Source organism: Rutidosis leptorrhynchoides, chromosome 3 (assembly GCF_046630445.1).
Source record: "Rutidosis leptorrhynchoides isolate AG116_Rl617_1_P2 chromosome 3, CSIRO_AGI_Rlap_v1, whole genome shotgun sequence".
Lineage (NCBI taxonomy): Eukaryota > Viridiplantae > Streptophyta > Magnoliopsida > Asterales > Asteraceae > Rutidosis > Rutidosis leptorrhynchoides.
In genome coordinates this window covers 60,357,561-60,379,767 of record NC_092335.1, presented here as the reverse complement: position 1 = coordinate 60,379,767, position 22,207 = coordinate 60,357,561, and positions in this window count along the sequence as shown.

Below are 22,207 nucleotides of genomic sequence, written 5' to 3'. Positions count from 1 at the left end.
GTGTTAAAGTCATGAAATCGCATGAGGGGCTGTAGCTGGCCAATTCCTATAAATTGCAACGTTTTCGGCTGAATTATACACACCTTTTTCTAATCTCTTACTCTCTCAATATATATATTTATATTTATAATTATAATTTTAATTTAAGAATAATAATAATAAGGTTATGTTAGCGAATGTTTTAAGTTTGTAAGTCAAAATTCTGTCCGTGTAACACTACGCGATTAATACTCATTGTAAGTTATGTTAAACCTTTTTAAATTAATGTCTCGTAGCTAAGTTATTATTATGCTTATTTAAATCAAAGTAATCATGATGTTGGACTAAATAGTAAAGACGGGGTTATTGGGTTTTGGACCATAATTGGGGTTTGGACAAAAGACCGACACTTGTGGAAATTGGACTATGGGCTATTAATGGGCATTATATTTGTTTAATTGAATGATAGTTCGTTAATTTAATATAAAGATTTACAATTGGACGTACCTATAAATAACCACATACACTCGATCGGACACGATGGGCGGGATATTTATAAATACTAATAATCATTCATTTAACCGGACATGGGGATGGATTAATAGTCAATGGACTAATTAAAATAGGGGTGGATTACGTACAACGACACTTGGCGTAATTGTTAACAAAGTATTAAAACCTTGGGTTACACTCAGTCGATATCCTGGTGTAATTATTAAACAAAGTATTAAGGCCTTGTTACAGTTTAAGTCCCCAATTAGTTGGAATATTTGACTTCGGGTATAAGGATAATTTGATGAGGACACTCGCACTTTATATTTATGACTGATGGACTGTTATGGACAAAAACAATATGGACATATCGAATAATCTAGGACAATAGACAATTAACCCATGGTAATAAATTAAATTCAACACGTCGAACATCATGATTACGGAAGTTTAAATAAGTATAATTCCTTTATTTTATATCTCATCGCACTTTTATTTACTGTTATTTTATTTATTGCATTTTTAATTATTGTACTTTCAATTATCGCATTTTTATTTATCGTCATTTACTTTACGCTTTAAATTAAGTTGTATCTACATTTAATATTTTACATTAGGTTTTAATTGTGACTTAAGACATAAAATCGACAAACCGGTCATTAAACAGTAAAACCCCCTTTTTATAATAATAATACTACTTATATATATATATTTATATACAAATATAGTTTAAAATATAATATAGCGTTAAATTTAGTTGTATCCCTGTGGAACGAACCGGACTTACTAAAAACTACACTACTCTACGATTAGGTACACTGCCTATAAGTGTTGTAGCAGGGTTTAGGTATATCCATTCAATAAATAAATAAATAACTTGTGTAAAATTGTAGCGTATTTAATAGTATTTCGTAATAAAAATATAACTATTTCGTATACACCTCGCATAACATTAATGACTCCAAGTAATATTTCTAAAATGAGCAAATGCACAGCGGAAGATTTCTTTCATACCTGAGAATAAACATGCTTTAAAATGTCAACCAAAAGGTTGGTGAGTTCATTAGTTTATCATAATCAATCATTTTCATCATTTTAATAGACCACAAGATTTTCATTTCTATTTCTCATAAATATACGTCCCATACATAGAGACAAAAATTATTCATATGGATTGAACACCTGGTAATCGACCTTAACAAGATGCATATAGAATATCCCCATCATTCCGGGACTCCCTTCGGACATGATAAATTCGAAGTACTAAAGCAGTTCAAATTCTCTGATTGGGGCTTGTTAGTGCCCATAGATCTATCTTTAGAATTCGTGTCAATTAGGGGCCAGTTCCCTAATTCTTAGATTACCAGACTAAAAAGGGGCATAGTCGATTTCGATAATTCAACCATAGAATGTAGTTTCGATTACTTGTGTCTATTTCGTAAAACAGTTATAAAAGTAGCGCATGTATTCTCAGTCCCAAAAATATATACTGCAAAAGTATTTAAAAAGGGAGCAAATGAAACTCACAATACGATATTTTGTAGTAAAAATATGCATACGGTGATACCGAACAATGCAGGTTGGCCTCGGATTCACGAACCTATACCATATATATATATATATATATATATATATATATATATATATATATATATATTTGTAATCAAACAAATTTATGTATTATTCTTATTGATATAATTATTATACTTAATAATTTTTAAGCTTCCTTAATAATTTAGTTAGATATAGTTACTTTATTTACCTTAGATAGATAATTATTATTTATTATAAAAATACTAATATAATTATGTTATATGTATTAAATATATTTATATAATTAATATTTAATTGTTATAACATTAATAATAAAAATAATATTAATAATAATGATACTTATAATAATAATAATGATAATACTACTAATAATGTTAATATTAATTATAAAAATGATAATAATAATAATATTATATATAAAGATTTTAACAACGATAATAATAATAATAAAATAAAAAGGTTGTATTATTTTTACAATAAAATACTAATTTTGATAAAAAATTCTTAATACTAATAATACTTAATAATAATACTTGTTAATAAATATATTAATGTTAATAATAGTAATAATAATAATAATAATTAATATAATGATAAAAGAAATACTAATTTTGATAATTATAATAGTTTTAATAATGATAATAATATCATACTTATATCGAATTTATAATTCTATACTTAAATCATACTTACATAATTCTAGTCATTTTTATGTTCATGACCTAATTATATTCTTTATCATAAGCTATACCAGATTATTATCATAACCTAGAACTTATCATAGCCATAATAACAATAATATATTATTAATAATAATGATAATAATTGTAATTTTAATAATAATGATAATACTTAATAATATCTTTAATGATAATACTAGTAATATAATAATGATAATTTTAATAATATTAATTTTAATAATTATATATTTATCATAATCATAACTATATAATACATTTAAATCATAATAAAAAGTTTGGATTTTGGTTTATACCCTTCCAGAGAACGAGAGATTGAACAATCGAGTGGAATCATAACATAAACAGGTTTATCATCATCGATCTCGCCGTCAACATTCACATAAAATCATAATTATAATAATAATATCAGTAATAATAATAACAATAATAATAATAATAATAATAATAATAATAATAATAATAATAATAATAATAATAATAATAGTAATAATAATAATAATAATAATAACTTTAATTAATACCTTAAAATTCATTCGGGCTTAAATTTTAGTCCATTAAGAATCCAATTGATCAAGAAGCTCAAGTTAAACATTTAAAATTGAGCCCAAGTTAACAAGCCCAATAGTCCATTAACAAACCTAATTTATTTAGGTTTTAAATAAATTCTGTGTGTTTAATCGATAGAAGTATTCTTGCAGAGTTGAAGAAGATGCTCTGGTCTTGAAATGTTTCGAACAGCCGATTACTAATGGTGGTTCATAGCAGTTCCAGATGATGATCGAAGGTATTTATCAGCTTAATTAAATTGTTTGATGGGTTGTAGTTTATTCAATTAACAGACAGTTCGGCTTGAAACAAACAACAAGTGATGAATAAATGGAGAAAGGATCGATGGTAAAATTTTCTATAAACCACGACTAATTGTTTTGCTAAAATGAAGTTGATTGAAACAATCGTCAGAAACTGCAATTGACCAAGAACAGGATCAGGTAGTTCTTCATGTGTTTAAAAATTAAATTCAAGATTTGATGTGTTGCAGATGTTGGAATTAACATAAAATCTTCTGAAAATCGTGTATCAAATGCTCGTAAAGCAGTTTGATTATCTGAAAATTGGTAATTCATTCCAATTTGATCAATGTAATTGCAGTTGACTTTTTATTCATATATTTTGACTTCAAAATTCATTCTCAAATCATGATATTAGGATCTATAGATAGTTCAAATAGATTACTCTTAATACTTCTGCGTTTATAGATTTTGATAAAATTATTTGGAATTAAACTTTTGACTGAAACAATTCATGAAGGGAAAACCGAACATGTTCTTGAGTTTTTTTGGGTTTGATTCTAATTAGCATTAGCAAGTAGCAGGAGTTAATAGAAGCAGCAGGTTGCAGTGACATTTGTGATGTTGTGGTGTTCGGTTTTTATGATGGAAAACATACAGATGGTGGTGGCAAGAATAGATAAATAGAAAGGAACGTGTAGCAGTATTAAACAGCAACGGGTAGCAGTAGAGATTTCAACATGATCATATACATACAGCGGCAGTACCCTACGGTGGTGTCTGCAGCTACTTGAGCTGTAACTAATAGGAACATGATATAATATTGCTTTTCAAAAGGGGTGTTCGGTTTTGGTACTTCGCGTTTGTAACCATGAACGTATTAGCATCATATGGGTGTGGTTGTAAATGAAGGAGAAGTGGCGGTTTATGGTTCTAGTATGTTGAACAAGAAAAGAAAAAAAAAAGAAACAAAATCACTCAAGTGTTTGTAATGCAAGAATATGTATATGTATAAATATTGAACTGGATGTCCATATATTGAGTTGGATCTAGTGGAGAATACCACAAACAAACACAGTATATTTTAATCAATCAATCTAACACAGTACTCATTCAATTAATATGGTATCTTCATTCAATTACGGATACATTTTCTTATTGAGAACAGAATAATATTGATTAATATTGTATGAAAATTAAAACGTGCATAAATTCAAATATCTAATTCCTATTCTACCAACAGTTTTTTAGGGAATGCTATATCGTACACCGTTGTAAATTAGTGGCAGATAAAAGTACTCCAAAAAATCCCAAATTTTTATTTTAACTATCCTTATTTACAACAACAACAACAACAACAAAACCCAATACCACAATTAGTGGTGTATGGGGGAGGTGAGATGTAGACAATCCTTCCCCTATCCGAGAATAAAGAAAAGTCATTTTTCTACCCAGAATGAAACACTCTTAAAAGTAAAGAAAGTCATCCCTCTCTCTATTCGCCAGATAGAGAGATTGCTTCCGAGTGGACCTCCGCCAGTACGTAGGAAAAAAAAAAACTTTAACACAAATTAAAAATAAATTTTAAATATTGAAAATTGAAAAATAAAAAATAATAAAATAATAAAATAATAATAAAATAAATAAAAATAAAGTAAAATAAATAAAAATTAAATAAAATAAAATTGAGACGCCATGAAAATGGTTGAATCAAATTTCTATGGGTTTTAAATTTTGTTTGGTATTCAATTTCGGCTCTAAACTACAAACAAGACGCCAATAATTCGACGCTTGCTCTTAACTCAAAAATAGAGACGCCAATAAAAATACTTAATAGCTAAAATAATAATGATAATAATGATAATAATGATGGTGATAATAATACTAATAATAATAATAATAATAATAATAATAATAATAATAATAATAATAATAATAATAATAATAATAATAATAATAATAATAATAATAATAATAATAATAATAATAATAATAATATAAAATAAAAATCGAAAACGTACCTGGGTGGGGGTGCTGGGCAGAGTTCAAAACATGCAAGAAAAGCTACACACAAGGGACGCTAAACGTTTATAACACATAAAAAACTTACATCCATAAATATACATCAATATACATACATGTCTAGGCCTACCTATAAATATACATACATACATACATACATACATACATACATACACACATACAGAGATACATACATACATACATACATACATACACACATACAGAGATACATAGATACATACATACATACATACATACTTGCATAAGAATACATACAATACGCATGCTTACATTACACTACATACATAAACATACAGACGTACATACATACCTGCATAAGCATACACACGTACGTGTGTATGACCATACTAATATACAAAGCTAAACATGCATGCATACATCCAAGAACATATATACAACACCTACCTACCTACATACGTACGTACAAAAATACATACATCCATAAGCATACACACACAAACATGCGAACCATAAGCATTAACTATCCTTATTTATTTTAGTCATTATGGTATAAAATTTGATCATTAACTATTAAATAAAAATTACATTAATTATTCACTCCCATCCCCAAGTAAAATAAAAAAAATTTTAAAATTCAACAAATAGTTCTTAAATACATTTTTAATAAGCCTAAAATTTATATTACTCATTTTCAGATCACCGTTTATTTTAAAATCACCTAAGTTTGAACTTAACTTATTTAAATAACCATCGAATGATAAACGAGTGCTTCTATCGTTTACTAAATAAATTCGGAACTATATAAATATACATTCAATATACCTTACACATATATATATATATATATATATATATATATATATATATATATATATATATATATATATATATATATATATAGATCTATTTAATATCATATATTATTTTATTTACATAATTAATTAACTCATATAATATTTTAATTTATAATAATTAATATATATATATATATATATATATATATATATATATATATATATATATATATATATATATTTATATATTTATTTACACATAATAGTTCGTGAACCGTCGGGAATAGTTGAAGGGTAATTGATTACATGAACACAGTTCAAAGTTTTTGAAACATCAACATTACAGACTTTGATTATCGTGTCGGAAACATTAAATCATATAAAGATTAAGTTTAAATTTGGTCAGAAATTTTCGGGTCGTCACATTTAATATGCAGGTGTTTGATGAAATGTTCAGCTGACACGTTTCTTAGTCGAATTCTGTGATTCCACGGGTCATTAAACTAAATGACTTTAGTATTTACGTTCACTTAATACCTAAAACATATCATTAAACTATTTTGTTTAAACAAACATGTGGTTCCACGGGTCATTTCATTAGTAGTATCATATAAATCTCTAAAATAATGATATCATAAATAAGGATTATTCAAGCTTAAAAAAATTTAAAAATAAATAGAAAAAATCTAAGCCTCCCATGATGATGTCATTAAAGAAATTAATTATATTTAATAAAAGTATTAACATGTTAAATGTATAATATATGAAACATATGTACAACCCCATATTAAAAAAATCCATAACCATACGTACAATATTTGAAACATTATGTATAATCTTATGCTAAAACACCCCATAAATATATGTACAATATTTAAAACATTATGTACAACCTTGTAATAGAACACCTCAATGACTATATGTACAATATTTAAAATAAATTGTACAATCTTTTACAAAACACCCCATGAACACATGTACAAACTTTGAAGAATATTGTACAACATATATATAATAATTTTATTTTAACTTTTAAAATTTCATGAGGCATTTGTTATGAGAAGTGATTCTTAAACACCACTTTTTGATTCAAATACACTTTTGTCACATAATGTAACACCCCGTTTTCTCTGTTACACGTTATTCTGGACATTGTTTGAGTTACAAAGTGTGTAACGTATCTCTTCAACCTCAAATAAAGTTTGAGTTGGTGTTTCAAAACCTTAGCTTTAGAAAGTACACCTTATTACATTTCCAACGATATTTGATTCATCGAAAACGGAGTTACGGTCGAAAAGTTATGGCCAAAACAAGTTGCTAAAACCTGTTTTGCTCGGCCACCAGTTCTGGTAGGTTGGAGCGGCGCTCCGATGGCATCTGATGCATTTTCAGCATTTTTAAAGGATTTAAATGAGGGGTATTATAGTCCTTTCGCATATGGACAGGTTGGGGACCCCAAAACTGATCCAAAACCTTATCCTAACTCATTTTCTTCCTTCTCCTTCACACTCACACTTATCAAACCCTAGAGAGAGAGGGTGGGTTTCTAGAGAGAGAATTGGAGATTTGAGGAAGAAGAAGGGTAATTTGGGTCAAGTTACAAGTATTAAAGTTGTTCATTTCGCTCACAGCTACCTTGTGGTTGTATTGATAAGTTTTAACTTCGAGTTTCATCGTTTGATTTGAGATTCAATGTTAGGGTTTGAACTTAAATTGTCAAGAAACCCATTTAAACTCTTGAAGTAAGTTATTGATGCTAGTAATCGGGTTTATTGTTGTTGTTGGTGGGTTTTGGGTTGGTGAACGAATTAACCATGGTTAGGGCTCGTAATTGGGTATAATCACTAGTGTTAGTGATTGTGGAAGTATTGAAACCCATTTGGGTGTATTTGGAAGACTAATTTTGAAATGGGTCAAAATTAAGGTCTATGAGTTAAATTAGGGAAGACAAGTATTAATACTTGTGTTATGGTTAAATTGGCGTTATAAGACCATTTTCACTTGTGTTAAGTGATTATTAGTTAGTTTGGGCGTTGCTTGAACTTGGAAGTGCTTTTGGGTCGAAATTGCACTAAGTGTCAAATTGGACTGGTTTGTAAATCCACCTAATTGTGTTGTTTGTTATGTGTTAGGTGGAATATGTACTTTCCATTGGCGATTGCGGATTTTGGTATTGCATCTATCAAGACGACAAGGTGAGTGTCAATATACTATGTGCATGTGTATGTATAGGATGGGTGTGGGTTGGGTGAAGTGATCCTCGGCTATAGAGCTCACTTCACATATATGTGGATTTGATGGACGTGTGTAATAGGTCCAATTGGCACGGTTGTGCGTTTTGGTTGACCACCTATGGCGAGATGCACACTTCGTGTGTACGTTATCACATGAACTTGTGATGTGGAGTTATATAATCCCGATGACGTGGGATTGATATTGAATTTGCGGTTGAATAACCTCGATGATATGGATTTTTATAATCCCGGAACCGTGGGTTTTGATTTGGGAAGTGAATCATGTGTGGTGCGGATTCACGATGACGCATGTAGATTCGGTCATCTTATTGAGGTAGTGGTCTCGTGTGGTGCGGATTCACTAAGGCTCGTATAGATTCGGCCAACCTCGATATTGTTGTGGTATTGAAGATAGTAGTCGCGTGTGGTGCGGATTTACTAAGGCTCGTGCGGATTTACGCGGCGCGCACAAGCTTGGTCAGCTTCTGTCCGAAATTTCCATTTTTCGTTTAAAGATCTCCCATTTCCCGATACTTGTAGACGAAACGGTTTTCACAATACATTATAATAAGTAAAACTCACACATTTTTATAATAAAACAAGTTTTATAACACCGGGCCCACATCGGCCCGTTTTACGAATTAAGTACGAAATATAATTTTCGACCACATGTTTTTAACACAAAATTAAGACCGAGCATGACGATTGGGGATACGCTACCCAATCCTAATTAAATCTAAAAGCACATCTCCTAAAGCACCTATGCGAGTCCACTAGTTCCCATGCTTACCCGAGCCACCGCCTCCGTGCGAATCTATAAAAAAAGTAAACAACGAGAGGGTAAGCTAAAGCTTAGTGAGTGCAATAGTTACACATACATACATAATTTACCTACTTGCACTCCCTTACCCAAACCACGAGATAAACCCACATGTCAATGTCTAAGTGACTAGCATCAATCTTACCACAATAATCTCATATATCAAGCGAAAAAGCTAGTAACATCAATCGCACCATAATTACCTCATTTGTCAATTCGCACAAGCTAGTAACATCAATCGTACAACTAGTGTAAACCTTAGCATATTTTCGCATATCATCACGTAATAAAAGCTAGTAACATTAATCGTACAACTAGCTTAAACCTTAGCATATTTTCGCATATCATCACGTAACAAAAGCTAGTATCATCAAAATCGTACAACTAGCGACATCATTAGCATAATAATCATAAAAATAATTAAAGGCGAAACATCAACACGTATAAACCATGGTTAACCAATAATCGTAAGGGAATGACCTCGCGAACAAGTCATCGGTGTTCATAACAACCGTTAGCTCCCAAAAACGGCTATGGTATGCTAACCCCCAAGGTGTATACGAAACGGCTATGGCATCACCCCCCAAGTGTTCCAAAACGGCTATGGAATCACTTGGCAAATCGTGTGAGCAAGAACCGGCTATTCGGTTAGTGCCCAAAACGGCTATGGTATGCTAACCCCGAGGTATCCCGAAACGGCTATGGTATTCCCCCAAAGTGTTCCAAAACGGCTATGGCATCACTTAATAGCGGCTATTATTCACAACCATGTGCACAAAACGGCTATGTGCACAATTAACAAATAATAATATGTATATATATATATACCGGGTTACACAAACCTCAAGTCGCATGTTATTGCACAAAATCCGGCTATTGTGACACTATTCCCAAAGGTATCCAAACGGCTATCGTCACATCGATGTGCACCAAAACCCGGCTATTGTGCACATCGTGCACAAGCAAATAAATTATATACATACATGTATAATTATTCCACTCACCTTGAAATCTCGATGAAAGCAAGCCAAATCCGTTGCTCCGCCAATGAAACGTACCTATTCCATTATCATAATAACGAACATCACAATTAGGGTGGATTACAAACCAACCCATATTGACACCTAGTGCAAATCTTGACCCAATAGTACTTCCAAGCCCAACCAAAGTCCAAACTCACCAATAATCACTAACTAGAGTGATAATGGTTCTAATAACGCCAATCAAACCCAATCATAAGTGTTAAACACCTATCTTGCCCAAGATGACATCTAAACCCTAATTTTGACCCAATTCAAAATTAAGCTTCCAATAACACCCATTTGAGTTCTTTCAACAACAAAATCACTAATCATAGTGGTTACACCCAAATTAAAACCCTAATTATGGCTAAGTCATCAACCAACCCAAAACCCGCCAACAACAACAATAAACCCGATTACAAGCATCAATGGACTCACTTCAAGAGTTTAAATGGGTTTCTCTACAATTCAAGTTCAAACCCTAACTTTGAATATCAATAAAACATTGAAATTCGGAGTTAGAACTTACCACAACAACCAAAACGTAGCTAGGAATCGGGTGAACAACTTTAACACTCGAGCTTTTGATCGATTCAAGCTTCTTCTTCTCCAAAACCTCAAATCTCTCTCTAGAAATCTCTCTCTCTCTAAGATAGATGAGAGTGTTTGTGGATTTGAAAATGATCCAAAGTTGGATCCAATTCAGCTGATATGGCTTCAGATCCGTCCCCAAGTGAAATGACCAAAAAGCCCCTCATTTAACTTAAATCAAAAAAAGCAAGAATCTGTCACCAGGTGGTGTGCGCGGCGCGCGCCCCTAATTGTGCGCGGCGCGCACGATGCTCTGAACAGTCTGTCAGCTTTTAAACCTGCACCATGCTTCACACACCTTAAGTACATCATTTCTACTCTATGTACAATAAATATTTGGGTCTTACATCATTTTGGTATTTGGCTTTCGGTATTGGGTTAAGGGGCTAACCTTGGGCGGTTTACGCGTTTATATATATATATATATATATATATATATATATATATATATATATATATATATATATATATATATATATATATATATATATATATATATATATATATATATATATATATATATTGTCAGATTGTTGTGTTGTAGATAACCCTCCGGGTGTAGCTTGATGGCATTGTACATATCGTTATTGGTGTACTTTCATTGTTGATATATTAGCTTGTTGTATTATGATAGAACGGTATGCTTAGTTTTGCTAGCCTTTATACTTGGATGCTCCGGTATGTGCTATTATTTGTTATTGTGTGGCATATCCTTTTTATGCATATATATGTATGTAATATATTCTCACTCACTATGCATAGCTTACCCTCTCGCTGTTTACATTTTTATAGATTCGCGTAGAGGTGGAGGCTCGGGTAAGCATGGGAACTAGTGACTTGCGTAGGTTGCTTTAGAAGACGTGCTTTTAGATTGATTAGGATTGGGTAGCGTATCCCCAATCGTCATGCTCGGTCTTTATTTTGTGTCAAACTAATGTGGTCGAAACTTGTATTTTGCAATTCGATGGTTAAACGGGTCAATGTGGGCTCGGAGTCGTAAAACGTGATTTTTTGTAAAAACATGATTAGAATACTTAACTTAATGTTGTATGACGATTGGCTAAATTTAAAAGTGTTGTGAAACGTTTTTTACGAACGTGCATAAAAAGGAAGTGGACAGGCCACTTTGGAGCGGCGCTCCATATGTCTGAAACTGGTAATTAATAAAAAAAAAAATTTAAGGGTTCTTGGTTGGATAACGGGTTAGGTCGTTTCAAGTGATATCAGAGCATGGTCTAAGGGATTTAGGCGACTTGAGATATGTGCCTAGACTTACACTTTTGTGTGTGCTTATTTGTTATGGGACTTGTAGGTGAACGGGTCAGACGGGGTTTTGGTTCGTGCCTTATCATGTAGGCGAACTAACTAGGATTGTGGCATATATCGTGATATTATTCTTGAGTGTGTTTATATCGCGTTGAATTTTTGTTTGCGTTGGTTTATATCATCGAGCGAGGCGGGCGTTGTATTAACAAGTTGATACGGCGTGTGCGCATAATAATGACTAGCTACCATTGTTACGAGTGCAAATCGTGTTTATCAAGTGAAGTACAACGAGTGTTGAGCAAGATGGGGCAGTGTTGTGCGTGTGGATTTTTATACGTTCGTGGTTTAATCGTTTTGCATTCCTTAGAATGAAGACGGAAGATGAATACGGAGCGGACGGGCCTACTCGTGAAGGGAAGAATGAGTTAACGGTAAGGGTTGAAGCCGCGATCAAACATTATGTCTTGCGTTTAGCCAACGAAGTTAGACAAGTAGTCAAGGATTCAATCGAAGGGAGAGTAACCGAAATGGTCCGAGACCAATTGACTAAAGTTGTAAGGGAAGAGTTTGAGAAGAGGTTTTCCAAACCTCGAGGTAGTGATGATGAAGAAGTACTTGCAAGGTTAGAGTCGCATGGTGCTCCTGGTAAGAGGGCGAGAAGTACGCCTGAAGGCGACGGGAATGTGAAGAAGAGGAGTAAGGGATGTTACATACCTACGTGCTATAATTGTACACAACGGGGACATTTGGCACGTGATTTCACGGATGCGCCTTCTAACAATAATGCATGTTTTAAGTGCCGGAAGGAAGGACACCAAAAATTAGAGTGTCCTTATTTGGTTGGTAAACCGACCAAAAAGTTAGGAGGTTCTGGGCATATATGTTATAAGTGTGGAGAACGAGGTCATTTGGCGCGAAATTATACGGTTGTACCTTTACGCTCGATCAGGTGTTTTATTTGCCGAAAGGAGGGGCACCGAAAGTCGAAGTGTTCCGAATCCTTTGTCGAGCGAGTTAGGAGGTTAGAGCGCGACTATTTGGTGGGTAGTGAAGCACGGGAGTCTAACAATGCTGCATCAGGTACTTTTAATGTGATATTGTATGTTGTTCGATAGTAATAACATGCGGTGTGTACGTAAGTCTTAGCTAAACTTTATTCTCCGTAGGAGATAATTGATAGTGAGCGGGTGGTTTACGTTTATGGTTTCGGGTTGTACTCAGTAGAGTGTGTAAGTGGTGTGTTGTGCCTTGACTCTATTGTACGAATCTCCAGGTGCTTGGCACCTGGTTGGTATCGAGTCGTTAAGCTCGTTCGAGTGAGACCCTTAAGGTTTCAATTGTGTTGTGCGTATTGTTGATATGGGTTACATTCCTAATGAAATTACCCTACGGTGATGTTTTGATTGGCGAACGAAGGGCGTAAGACTTGGTGCAACCAAGCATTCTTTAGTGTTTGGGAGAATGTTTCTATCAAGCCATGGGGATGTGCTTTGGTGTTCGGTTGTTAAGCGCTTGTTCGCTTTTGTGTTGTGGATGGTGAACCATGAGGTTCATCGGGTAGGTGGAACCCTAGAGATCGAGTGTTTGATCTCAATGTATGTTGGTAATGGAGTCTAGGTGACGCGATGTCAGGTTCCTTTTTATAACTGATGGCGTGATGTGCGACTTCGATGGTTGTGGTTACATTGTACTTAGGGTACCCTATAAAAACTCTTAGGTACATGAGTGACTAAACAGAATTTGACAAGCCATAGCAATCAGATGATTGCGAGAGTGAGGTTTTGTGTTTCGTGCTAATGAACGATTTGAATGAAGTGGAGAAGGACGATCCAAAGTCCTTCGTGTGCTCAAGGTTGGAGCAAGGTATTGTGATGTGTATATTATGGAATACAAAATGGATAGATCTTATCTTGCTTTAGCATGTTGGTTGTATGAGTCTCGGTGAGACAGAGACGGGCTCGACGGTTGACTAAGTCAACAATGAGTGGATAGTGGTTTCGCGGGATACTTTTATCTCGATGATGTGGTTATGGGACGGAGCTCTAAGTAGGGGAGTCTGTACTCTCGCATGAAAAGGTTTTAGTGAGTTGATGTTGGAGGGAGCCCGTATAGATTCGGGGCTAGTGTTGACATCTACATTGCTCGATTGTAATAAAAGTACGATTTGGAATAAATTGTACATATGATTTTGGATTTATATTATCACCGAGGTGGTAATGTGGTAAATCTCATTGGGAGATAAATGGACGTGTTTGACGAGCAAGGTGATATCCCTCGGTTAAGGGATGTGCGTGCCGAATTCTCTTCTAGAGAATTATTGTTTTGTGCCTATGTGAGATAAAGGTGGTTCTTGCTCGATTGTGGTGGCGTGGTGCACACGTACGTATGATGCGTGTGCAAAGATTCCAAGCAAGTGGAATGTTTCTAAGTATGTATATATACTTATTGCTTGTGGTGGATGGTTAGTGTATTCCGTTAAGATTCACTATGGTGTATGCAGTACGCGATGCTACACTACTCGTTGATTGAGGCCAAAAGAGCGTGTGTGATTGGTGGGTTATGGCCGTTGACTTGGTCCGCTAACTTCACCTTGGGAGTAGTGTTATATCGGCATGGTATAGCATTATCAGAATGGGAGTACCATTCTTGTGTTGTGATTGCGGGTAGTGAGTCGTGTGTGGTGCGGATTCACAATGACACGTGTAGATGCGGTCATTCTATTGGGATAGTGACTCTCGTGTGGTTCGGATTCACTAGGGCGCGTATAGTTCGGCCAACCCCTATTGGTGTTGCTGTGGAGGTAGTGAGTCGCGTGTGGTGCGGATTCGCTAAGGCGCGTGTAGTTTCGGCCAGCCTTCATGATGTTGGATTTGAGAACTATTGGTTGTTTTATACGTCGGTGGTTCAGTCGGGAGGACCATGTTGTATCATTAGTGATGCAATAGTCGTGTTTTGCTCACATAATTGCGGTAGTTGCGTATTAGCCATGTTTGCGCACTACAAGGGATGTTAAGTGGTAAGTGTTATCCGTAAGGATTCGCTTTTATTCGATCTTCAGTGGTTAGATTGTTGACCTTATTTTGTTATGTGGTTGTTATTAGCATTGTACTTGGTATGGGTACGCTAAGGAGTTGATATCTCGGTTCAAGATTTGGTTGAAACTTCCCAATGTGAGAGATTGAGCAAGTCTTAGTGCTTGGATTTGCGAATTCAATGAATCGAGGGTGACGATTTAGTTGTTAAAGGTGACTCATTGAGAAAAATTGCCTAAAGGAGTTAGAAGAATACATGGTGGTTCCACGTATTCTAAGTGATCGTAATAGACTTCTGATGTTGTGTGCATTGCATGTCTCAGAATGCCTGCAAGTGTGTATTTGGTTAATGAAATAATCTTCAGATTGATGAGAAAAGTGGTGGAAGTCGGATTGGAACGATTGTTTGAGGACCTTAGAGTGTGGGTCCGGACGGTTAATTGACTAGGATCACGGGGACGTGATCGAGTTTAAGTGGGGGAGAGCTGTAACACCCCGTTTTCTCTTTTACACGTTATTCTGGACGTTGTTTGAGTTACAAGGTGTGTAACATATCTCTTTAACCTCAAATAAAGTTTGAGTTGGTGTTTCAAAACCTCACCTTTAGAAAGTACACCTTATTACGTTTCCAACTATATTTGATTCATCGAAAACGGAGTTACAGTCAAAAAGTTATGACCAAAACAAGTTGCTGAAACCTGTTTTGCTCGGCCACCAGTTCTGGTAGGTTAGGGCGGCGCTCCGATGGCATCTGATGCGTTTTTCAGCATTTTTAAAGGGTTTAAATGAGGGGTATTATAGTCCTTTCGCATATGGACGGTTTGGGGACCCCAAAACTGATACAAAACCTTATCCTAACTCATTTTCTTCCTTCTCCTTCACACTCATCAAACCCTAGAGAGAGTGGGTGGGTTTCTAGAGAGAGAATTGGAGATTTGAGGAAGAAGAAGGGTGATTTGGGTCAAGTCACAAGTATTAAAGCTGTTCATTTCGCTCACGGCTACCTTGTGGTTGTATTGGTAAGTTCTAACTCCGAGTTTCATCGTTTGATTTGAGATTCAATGTTAGGGTTTGAACTTAAATTGTCAAGAAACCCATTTAAACTCTTGAAGTGAGTTATTGATGCTAGTAATCGGGTTTATTGTTGTTGTTGGTGGGTTTTGGGTTGGTGAACGAATTAACCATGGTTAGGGCTCGTAATTGGGTATAATCACTAGTGTTAGTGATTGTGGAAGTGTTGAAACCCATTTGGGTGTATTTGGAAGACTAATTTTGAAATGGGTCAAAATTAAGGTCTATGAGTTAAATTAGGGAAGACAAGTATTAATACTTGTGTTATGGTTAAATTGGCGTTATAAGACCATTTTCACTTGTGTTAAGTGATTATTAGTTAGTTTGGGCGTTGCTTGAACTTGGAAGTGCTTTTGGGTCGAAATTGCACTAAGTGTCAATTTGGGTTGGTTTGTAAATCCACCATAATTGTGTTGTTTGTTAAGTGTTAAATGAAATATGTACTTTCCATTGGCGATTGCGGATTTTGGTATTGCATCCATCAAGACGACAAGGTGAGTATCAATATACTATGTGCATGTGTATGTATAGGATGGGTGTGGGTTGGGTGAAGTGATCCTCGGCTATAGAGCTCACTTCACATATAGGTGAATTTGATGGACTTGTGTAATAGGTCCAATTGGAACGGTTGTGCGTTTTGGTTGACCACCTTTGGCGAGGTGCACACTTCGTGTGTACGTTATCACATGGACTTATGATGTGGAGTTATATAATCCCGATGGCGTGGGATTGGTATTGAAGTTGCGGTTGAATAACCCCGATGATATGGATTTTTATAATCCCGGAACCGTGGGTTTTGATTTGGGAAGTGAATCACGTGTGGTGCGGATTCACGATGACACATGTAGATTCGGTCATCTTGTTGAGGTAGTGGTCTTGTGTGGTACGGATTCACTAAGGCTCGTGTAGTTTCGGCCAACCTCGATGTTGTTGTGGTATTGAAGATAGTAGTCGCGTGTGGTGCGGATTTACTAAGGCTCGTGTAGTTTCGGCCAATCTTCATTTTGGTATTTGGTATTTGGCTTTCGGTATTGGGTTAAGGGGTTAACCTTGGGCGGTTTATGCATTGATATATATATATATATATATATATATATATATATATATATATATATATATATATATATATATATATATATATATATATATATATATTGTCGGATTGTTGTGTTGTAGCTAACCCTCCGGGTGTAGCTTGATGGCGTTGTACATATCGTTGTTAGTGTACTTTCATTGTTGATATATTAGCTTGTTGTATTATGACAGAACGGTATGCTTAGTTTTGCTAGCCTCTATACTTGGATGCTCCGGTATGTGCTATTATTTGTTATTATGTGGCGTATCCTTTTTATGCATATATATGTATGTAGTATATTCTCACTCACTAAGCATACCTTACCCTCTCGTTGTTTACATTTTTATAGATTCGCGTGGAGGTGGAGGCTCGGGTAAGCATGGGAACTAGTGACTTGCGTAGGTTGCTTTAGAAGACGTGCTTTTGGATTGATTAATATTGGGTAGCGTATCCCCAATCGCCATGCTCGGTCTTTATTGTGATGGCCCCGTCAAGTACACTTAACGGCTCTGTCACTTGGTCTCACAGCTTGATCGAACTTTAAATGAATTTAATAAACAACATTGCATTCTTTTATTCCAAAAAGTTTTCCAAAAAGGAGATTTACAAAAATATGTAGTTTAAACAAACCCAACATATTAAATATCCAAAGTTGACATAAAACATAGCCAACCAAATACCCACAAGTTTAATATCTAAAAAGAGAATGCAAGTTTAATGTTTCATAAGTTGTTTAACAAAATCTGCCCAAATGCATGCAGACACTTCTAACACAGCAGACGCACCAAACAAATCAAGTACCTGTGAAAACATGCGAGTAAACTGTCAACAAAAATGTTGAGTGAATTATAGATTTAAATAAACGTATAAACTTTAGACCACAAGATTTAAAATGTTAGAAAACATAAAACATTATTCCATTATCTATGAACCACCTGGTAACCACTTAACCATTTACTTACCCTTGCCAAACACAATATATACACTGAACATGTGTATCTTCAAATAAATACGAAGTACTAATACATTCCGATTATAAATTGCTAGCGCGACTAGCTCGAAATGGGGCTGTCAAGCCCGATAGATCTATCCATAGGCTTCGTGTTCACCAGTAGAAACCAGTGATTACTGTTACCAGACTAGGGAATATTTTCGTTCAACTCATAATGAATAATTTAAATTTAATTGCCACTTGTGTCTAAACGTAAAACAAAATGCATGTAATCATATCCCAAAATACTTTAAATAGTATGAAAAATGGACTATAACTCACCTTAAAGCAAATGAAGTAACCACACAAAAAATGAACGTCGAACGAGTAAAGTGATCAAGTATGATCACAACGCCGACCTATAAATAAAGCAGGTCGATGTAAATAACTAACTTAGGTCAAGTCTTAGTATGATATGTAGTGACCCGAACTTTTCCATGTTTATATATATTAATTGAGATTGATATTTACATGATTAAATGTTTTCAACATGTTAAGCAATCAAACTTGTTAAGACTTGATTAATTGAAATATGTTTCATATAGACAATTGACCACCCAAGTTGACCGGTGATTCACGAACTTTAAAACTTGTAAAAACTATATGATGACATATATATGGATATATATATAGTTAACATGATACTATGATAAGTAAATATATCATTAAGTATATTAACAATGAACTACATATGTAAAAACAAGACTACTAACTTAATGATTTTTAAACGAGACATATATGTAACGATTATCGTTGTAAAGACATTTAATGTATATATATCATATTAAGAGATATTCATACATGATAATATAATAATTTTAAATCTCATTTGATATTATAAACATTGGGTTAACAACATTTAACAAGATCGTTAACCTAAAGGTTTCAAAACAACACTTACATGTAACGACTAACGATGACTTAACGACTCAGTTAAAATGTATATACATGTAGTTTTTTAATATGTATTTATACACTTTTGAAAGACTTCAATACACTTATCAAAATACTTCTACTTAACAAAAATTCTTACAATTACATCCTAGTTCAGTTTCATCAACAATTCTACTCGTATGCACCCGTATTCGTACTCGTACAATACACAGCTTTTAGATGTATGTACTATTGGTATATACACTCCAATGATCAGCTCTTAGCAGCCCATGTGAGTCACCTAACACATGTGGGAACCATCATTTGGCAACTAGCATGAAATATCTCATAAAATTATAAAAATATGAGTAATCATTCATGACTTATTTACATGAAAACAAAATTACATATCCTTTATATCTAATCCATACACCAACGACCAAAAACACCTACAAACACTTTCATTCTTCAATTTTCTTCATCTAATTGATCTCTCTCAAGTTCTATCTTCAAGTTCTAAGTGTTCTTCATATATTCTACAAGTTCTAGTTACATAAAATCAAGAATACTTTCAAGTTTGCTAGCTCACTTCCAATCTTGTAAGGTGATCATCCAACCTCAAGAAATCTTTGTTTCTTACACTAGGTTATCATTCTAATACAAGGTAATAATCATATTTAAACTTTGGTTCAATTTCTATAACTATAACAATCTTATTTCAAGTGATGATCTTACTTGAACTTGTTTTCGTGTCATGATTCTGCTTCAAGAACTTCGAGCCATCCAAGGATCCGTTGAAGCTAGATCCATTTTTCTCTTTTCCAGTAGGTTTATCCAAGGAACTTAAGGTAGTAATGATGTTCATAACATCATTCTATTCATACATATAAAGCTATCTTAATCGAAGGTTTAAACTTGTAATCACTAGAACATAGTTTAGTTAATTCTAAACTTGTTCGCAAACAAAAGTTAATCCTTCTAACTTGACTTTTAAAATCAACTAAACACATGTTCTATATCTATATGATATGCTAACTTAATGATTTAAAACCTGGAAACACGAAAAACACCGTAAAACCGGATTTACGCCGTCGTAGTAACACCGCGGGCTGTTTTGGGTTAGTTAATTAAAAACTATGATAAACTTTGATTTAAAAGTTGTTATTCTGTGAAAATGATTTTTATTATGAACATGAAACTATATCCAAAAATTATGGTTAAACTCAAAGTGGAAGTATGTTTTCTAAAATGGTCATCTAGACGTCGTTCTTTCGACTGAAATGACTACCTTTACAAAAACGACTTGTAACTTATTTTTCCGACTATAAACCTATACTTTTTCTGTTTAGATTCATAAAATAGAGTTCAATATGAAACCATAGCAATTTGATTCACTCAAAACGGATTTAAAATGAAGAAGTTATGGGTAAAACAAGATTGGATAATTTTTCTCATTTTAGCTACGTGAAAATTGGTAACAAATCTATTCCAACCATAACTTAATCAACTTGTATTGTACATTATGTAATCTTGAGATACCATAGACATGTATACAATGTTTCGACCTATCATGTCGACACATCTATATATATTTCGGAACAACCATAGACACTCTATATGTGAATGTTGGAGTTAGCTATGCAGGGTTGAGGTTGATTCCAAAATATATATAGTTTGAGTTGTGATCAATACTGAGATACGTATACACTGGGTCGTGGATTGATTCAAGATAATATTTATCAATTTATTTCTGTACATCTAACTGTGGACAACTAGTTGTAGGTTACTAACGAGGACAGCTGATTTAATAAACTTAAAACATCAAAATATATTAAAAGTGTTGTAAATATATTTTGAACATACTTTGATATATATGTATATATTGTTATAGGTTCGTGAATCAACCAGTGGCCAAGTCTTACTTCCCGACGAAGTAAAAAATCTGTGAAAGTGAGTTATAGTCCCACTTTTAAAATCTAATATTTTTGGGATGAGAATACATGCAGGTTTTATAAATGATTTACAAAATAGACACAAGTACGTGAAACTACATTCTATGGTTGAATTATCGAGATCGAATATGCCCCTTTTTATTAAGTCTGGTAATCTAAGAATTAGGGAACAGACACCCTAATTGACGCGAATCCTAAAGATAGATCTATTGGGCTTAACAAACCCCATCCAAAGTACCGGATGCTTTAGTACATCGAAATTTATATCATATCCGAAGGGTGTCCCGGAATGATGGGGATATTCTTATATATGCATCTTGTTAATGTCGGTTACCAGGTGTTCACCATATGAATGATTTTTATCTCTATGTATGGGATGTGTATTGAAATATGAAATCTTGTGGTCTATTATTATGATTTGATATATATAGGTTAAACCTATAACTCACCAACATTTTTGTTGACGTTTTAAGCATGTTTATTCTCAGGTGATTATTAAGAGCTTCCGCTGTCGCATACTTAAATAAGGACAAGATTTGGAGTCCATGTTTGTATGATATTGTGTAAAAACTGCATTCAAGAAACTTATTTTGTTGTAACATATTTGTATTGTAAACCATTATGTAATGGTCGTGTGTAAACAGGATATTTTAGATTATCATTATTTGATAATCTACGTAAAGCTTTTTAAACCTTTATTGATGAAATAAAGGTTATGGTTTGTTTTAAAATGAATGCAGTCTTTGAAAAACGTCTCATATAGAGGTCAAAACCTCGCAACGAAATCAATTAATATGGAACGTTTTTAATCAATAAGAACGGGACATTTCATGATAGCTATAGTACTTGTTGCAAGTAAACATAGAATTGTAACACCTGTGTTACATCCGTCCCACATCGGTTGGAGAGGGGAACGAAGCATGCCTTATAAAGGTGTGGAGACCTTTCCTAGCATGACGCGTTTTGGG